Here is a 6233-nt window from a genome sequence, read left to right on the forward strand (position 1 = left end):
TACCTTCATCAGGCGTGGGCCACGCCTTAAAAATAAAAAAATAAAAAAATATAATTGTCCACCATGTCATTGTCCATCAAAAAAAAGTGTGTAGCCACCATTAGTCCAACTCAACGGCCTGCGGGTGAAACGGCTCTCTGCCGGGCTCCGTCGGAAAGGGGGAACGGAGCGCCGGTTCAAGCCACAAAATGGATGCCATCTCCGGTGGGCGGGCCCTGCCCCATGAAATGGTAGGCGTCCCCCACTGCACTCTTCGTATCAGTGAGGGACACCATAGGAAAGAGGAGGTGGGATCAGGAGAGAGAGAAAAAAAGGTGTGTGTTTTCTCCTCTCCTCAATTGGAAAAAACCGAAAAATAGATAAAACAAAGGGGGGAAAAAAGGAAAATCTAAGCTCGGACGGTGAGCATGGATAACACCAAGTCCATCTCACCGAACCGCGGGTAACACAAGCTTCCGGGCACTCCGGTTTAAGCTGTTAAAATAGACATTTCCGGTCGGCGGGCGCTTCCTATGGAAATGGTGGCGTCCATCGCTAATGCCATCGCAGCAGCGAGAGACGCCACAGGGAGGAGAGAGGAGGGGGGGGGGGGGTAACACCGCTGTGTGTTTCTTAGGTGGGAAAAAACGAAAGAGAGAGAAACAGAAAAAAATAAAAATAACTAAAGGTGGGGATCTAATGCCGGACGATGAGCAGGGCGAATGTGCACACTTGGACGGTGAACATGAGTAAAAAACGGGGGAGGGGGGGGGGGGTTTTAGTGTTAGGGAAAACGGGTCGGTTTAGTCCTGGCCTGGATTAGGCTTTCGGTGTGGGTTATAATCAGGGTTAGGTTTAGGGTGTCAGCCTGGGTTAGGCTTTCGGTGCGGGTTATGACCAGGGTTAGGTTTAGGGTGTCAGCCTGGGTTAGGCTTTTCGGCGCGGGTTCGCGTTTAGGGTGAAGGGACCCCCGGGGTCAGACCAGTGGCTCTGGCTGGTATAGGTTTTAGGGTTAGCGTTTGTGTTTTGGGTTCATCGCTGATGTTTAGGTGCACTGGCCTACCGGTCTGAGGGGGTAATGGGGGAGCAGGACAAATCGGTCTGCTAGACCTTAAGACGGGGAGGGCGGTCTATGATGTAGCCCATTGTCGCGACGTTTCGGCATGTCCTACCTTCATCAGGCGTGGGCCACGCCTTAAAAATAAAAAAATAAAAAAATATAATTGTCCACCATGTCATTGTCCATCAAAAAAAAGTGTGTAGCCACCATTAGTCCAACTCAACGGCCTGCGGGTGAAACGGCTCTCTGCCGGGCTCCGTCGGAAAGGGGGAACGGAGCGCCGGTTCAAGCCACAAAATGGATGCCATCTCCGGTGGGCGGGCCCTGCCCCATGAAATGGTAGGCGTCCCCCACTGCACTCTTCGTATCAGTGAGGGACACCATAGGAAAGAGGAGGTGGGATCAGGAGAGAGAGAAAAAAAGGTGTGTGTTTTCTCCTCTCCTCAATTGGAAAAAACCGAAAAATAGATAAAACAAAGGGGGGAAAAAAGGAAAATCTAAGCTCGGACGGTGAGCATGGATAACACCAAGTCCATCTCACCGAACCGCGGGTAACACAAGCTTCCGGGCACTCCGGTTTAAGCTGTTAAAATAGACATTTCCGGTCGGCGGGCGCTTCCTATGGAAATGGTGGCGTCCATCGCTAATGCCATCGCAGCAGCGAGAGACGCCACAGGGAGGAGAGAGGAGGGGGGGGGGGGGGGTAACACCGCTGTGTGTTTCTTAGGTGGGAAAAAACGAAAGAGAGAGAAACAGAAAAAAATAAAAATAACTAAAGGTGGGGATCTAATGCCGGACGATGAGCAGGGCGAATGTGCACACTTGGACGGTGAACATGAGTAAAAAACGGGGGAGGGGGGGGGGGGTTTTAGTGTTAGGGAAAACGGGTCGGTTTAGTCCTGGCCTGGATTAGGCTTTCGGTGTGGGTTATAATCAGGGTTAGGTTTAGGGTGTCAGCCTGGGTTAGGCTTTCGGTGCGGGTTATGACCAGGGTTAGGTTTAGGGTGTCAGCCTGGGTTAGGCTTTTCGGCGCGGGTTCGCGTTTAGGGTGAAGGGACCCCCGGGGTCAGACCAGTGGCTCTGGCTGGTATAGGTTTTAGGGTTAGCGTTTGTGTTTTGGGTTCATCGCTGATGTTTAGGTGCACTGGCCTACCGGTCTGAGGGGGTAATGGGGGAGCAGGACAAATCGGTCTGCTAGACCTTAAGACGGGGAGGGCGGTCTATGATGTAGCCCATTGTCGCGACGTTTCGGCATGTCCTACCTTCATCAGGCGTGGGCCACGCCTTAAAAATAAAAAAATAAAAAAATATAATTGTCCACCATGTCATTGTCCATCAAAAAAAAGTGTGTAGCCACCATTAGTCCAACTCAACGGCCTGCGGGTGAAACGGCTCTCTGCCGGGCTCCGTCGGAAAGGGGGAACGGAGCGCCGGTTCAAGCCACAAAATGGATGCCATCTCCGGTGGGCGGGCCCTGCCCCATGAAATGGTAGGCGTCCCCCACTGCACTCTTCGTATCAGTGAGGGACACCATAGGAAAGAGGAGGTGGGATCAGGAGAGAGAGAAAAAAAGGTGTGTGTTTTCTCCTCTCCTCAATTGGAAAAAACCGAAAAATAGATAAAACAAAGGGGGGAAAAAAGGAAAATCTAAGCTCGGACGGTGAGCATGGATAACACCAAGTCCATCTCACCGAACCGCGGGTAACACAAGCTTCCGGGCACTCCGGTTTAAGCTGTTAAAATAGACATTTCCGGTCGGCGGGCGCTTCCTATGGAAATGGTGGCGTCCATCGCTAATGCCATCGCAGCAGCGAGAGACGCCACAGGGAGGAGAGAGGAGGGGGGGGGGGGGGTAACACCGCTGTGTGTTTCTTAGGTGGGAAAAAACGAAAGAGAGAGAAACAGAAAAAAATAAAAATAACTAAAGGTGGGGATCTAATGCCGGACGATGAGCAGGGCGAATGTGCACACTTGGACGGTGAACATGAGTAAAAAACGGGGGAGGGGGGGGGGGGTTTTAGTGTTAGGGAAAACGGGTCGGTTTAGTCCTGGCCTGGATTAGGCTTTCGGTGTGGGTTATAATCAGGGTTAGGTTTAGGGTGTCAGCCTGGGTTAGGCTTTCGGTGCGGGTTATGACCAGGGTTAGGTTTAGGGTGTCAGCCTGGGTTAGGCTTTTCGGCGCGGGTTCGCGTTTAGGGTGAAGGGACCCCCGGGGTCAGACCAGTGGCTCTGGCTGGTATAGGTTTTAGGGTTAGCGTTTGTGTTTTGGGTTCATCGCTGATGTTTAGGTGCACTGGCCTACCGGTCTGAGGGGGTAATGGGGGAGCAGGACAAATCGGTCTGCTAGACCTTAAGACGGGGAGGGCGGTCTATGATGTAGCCCATTGTCGCGACGTTTCGGCATGTCCTACCTTCATCAGGCGTGGGCCACGCCTTAAAAATAAAAAAATAAAAAAATATAATTGTCCACCATGTCATTGTCCATCAAAAAAAAGTGTGTAGCCACCATTAGTCCAACTCAACGGCCTGCGGGTGAAACGGCTCTCTGCCGGGCTCCGTCGGAAAGGGGGAACGGAGCGCCGGTTCAAGCCACAAAATGGATGCCATCTCCGGTGGGCGGGCCCTGCCCCATGAAATGGTAGGCGTCCCCCACTGCACTCTTCGTATCAGTGAGGGACACCATAGGAAAGAGGAGGTGGGATCAGGAGAGAGAGAAAAAAAGGTGTGTGTTTTCTCCTCTCCTCAATTGGAAAAAACCGAAAAATAGATAAAACAAAGGGGGGAAAAAAGGAAAATCTAAGCTCGGACGGTGAGCATGGATAACACCAAGTCCATCTCACCGAACCGCGGGTAACACAAGCTTCCGGGCACTCCGGTTTAAGCTGTTAAAATAGACATTTCCGGTCGGCGGGCGCTTCCTATGGAAATGGTGGCGTCCATCGCTAATGCCATCGCAGCAGCGAGAGACGCCACAGGGAGGAGAGAGGAGGGGGGGGGGGGGTAACACCGCTGTGTGTTTCTTAGGTGGGAAAAAACGAAAGAGAGAGAAACAGAAAAAAATAAAAATAACTAAAGGTGGGGATCTAATGCCGGACGATGAGCAGGGCGAATGTGCACACTTGGACGGTGAACATGAGTAAAAAACGGGGGAGGGGGGGGGGGGTTTTAGTGTTAGGGAAAACGGGTCGGTTTAGTCCTGGCCTGGATTAGGCTTTCGGTGTGGGTTATAATCAGGGTTAGGTTTAGGGTGTCAGCCTGGGTTAGGCTTTCGGTGCGGGTTATGACCAGGGTTAGGTTTAGGGTGTCAGCCTGGGTTAGGCTTTTCGGCGCGGGTTCGCGTTTAGGGTGAAGGGACCCCCGGGGTCAGACCAGTGGCTCTGGCTGGTATAGGTTTTAGGGTTAGCGTTTGTGTTTTGGGTTCATCGCTGATGTTTAGGTGCACTGGCCTACCGGTCTGAGGGGGTAATGGGGGAGCAGGACAAATCGGTCTGCTAGACCTTAAGACGGGGAGGGCGGTCTATGATGTAGCCCATTGTCGCGACGTTTCGGCATGTCCTACCTTCATCAGGCGTGGGCCACGCCTTAAAAATAAAAAAATAAAAAAATATAATTGTCCACCATGTCATTGTCCATCAAAAAAAAGTGTGTAGCCACCATTAGTCCAACTCAACGGCCTGCGGGTGAAACGGCTCTCTGCCGGGCTCCGTCGGAAAGGGGGAACGGAGCGCCGGTTCAAGCCACAAAATGGATGCCATCTCCGGTGGGCGGGCCCTGCCCCATGAAATGGTAGGCGTCCCCCACTGCACTCTTCGTATCAGTGAGGGACACCATAGGAAAGAGGAGGTGGGATCAGGAGAGAGAGAAAAAAAGGTGTGTGTTTTCTCCTCTCCTCAATTGGAAAAAACCGAAAAATAGATAAAACAAAGGGGGGAAAAAAGGAAAATCTAAGCTCGGACGGTGAGCATGGATAACACCAAGTCCATCTCACCGAACCGCGGGTAACACAAGCTTCCGGGCACTCCGGTTTAAGCTGTTAAAATAGACATTTCCGGTCGGCGGGCGCTTCCTATGGAAATGGTGGCGTCCATCGCTAATGCCATCGCAGCAGCGAGAGACGCCACAGGGAGGAGAGAGGAGGGGGGGGGGGGGTAACACCGCTGTGTGTTTCTTAGGTGGGAAAAAACGAAAGAGAGAGAAACAGAAAAAAATAAAAATAACTAAAGGTGGGGATCTAATGCCGGACGATGAGCAGGGCGAATGTGCACACTTGGACGGTGAACATGAGTAAAAAACGGGGGAGGGGGGGGGGGGTTTTAGTGTTAGGGAAAACGGGTCGGTTTAGTCCTGGCCTGGATTAGGCTTTCGGTGTGGGTTATAATCAGGGTTAGGTTTAGGGTGTCAGCCTGGGTTAGGCTTTCGGTGCGGGTTATGACCAGGGTTAGGTTTAGGGTGTCAGCCTGGGTTAGGCTTTTCGGCGCGGGTTCGCGTTTAGGGTGAAGGGACCCCCGGGGTCAGACCAGTGGCTCTGGCTGGTATAGGTTTTAGGGTTAGCGTTTGTGTTTTGGGTTCATCGCTGATGTTTAGGTGCACTGGCCTACCGGTCTGAGGGGGTAATGGGGGAGCAGGACAAATCGGTCTGCTAGACCTTAAGACGGGGAGGGCGGTCTATGATGTAGCCCATTGTCGCGACGTTTCGGCATGTCCTACCTTCATCAGGCGTGGGCCACGCCTTAAAAATAAAAAAATAAAAAAATATAATTGTCCACCATGTCATTGTCCATCAAAAAAAAGTGTGTAGCCACCATTAGTCCAACTCAACGGCCTGCGGGTGAAACGGCTCTCTGCCGGGCTCCGTCGGAAAGGGGGAACGGAGCGCCGGTTCAAGCCACAAAATGGATGCCATCTCCGGTGGGCGGGCCCTGCCCCATGAAATGGTAGGCGTCCCCCACTGCACTCTTCGTATCAGTGAGGGACACCATAGGAAAGAGGAGGTGGGATCAGGAGAGAGAGAAAAAAAGGTGTGTGTTTTCTCCTCTCCTCAATTGGAAAAAACCGAAAAATAGATAAAACAAAGGGGGGAAAAAAGGAAAATCTAAGCTCGGACGGTGAGCATGGATAACACCAAGTCCATCTCACCGAACCGCGGGTAACACAAGCTTCCGGGCACTCCGGTTTAAGCTGTTAAAATAGACAT

The sequence above is a fragment of the Lampris incognitus genome, unplaced genomic scaffold (genome assembly GCF_029633865.1).
Source record: "Lampris incognitus isolate fLamInc1 unplaced genomic scaffold, fLamInc1.hap2 scaffold_174, whole genome shotgun sequence".
NCBI lineage: Eukaryota > Metazoa > Chordata > Actinopteri > Lampriformes > Lampridae > Lampris > Lampris incognitus.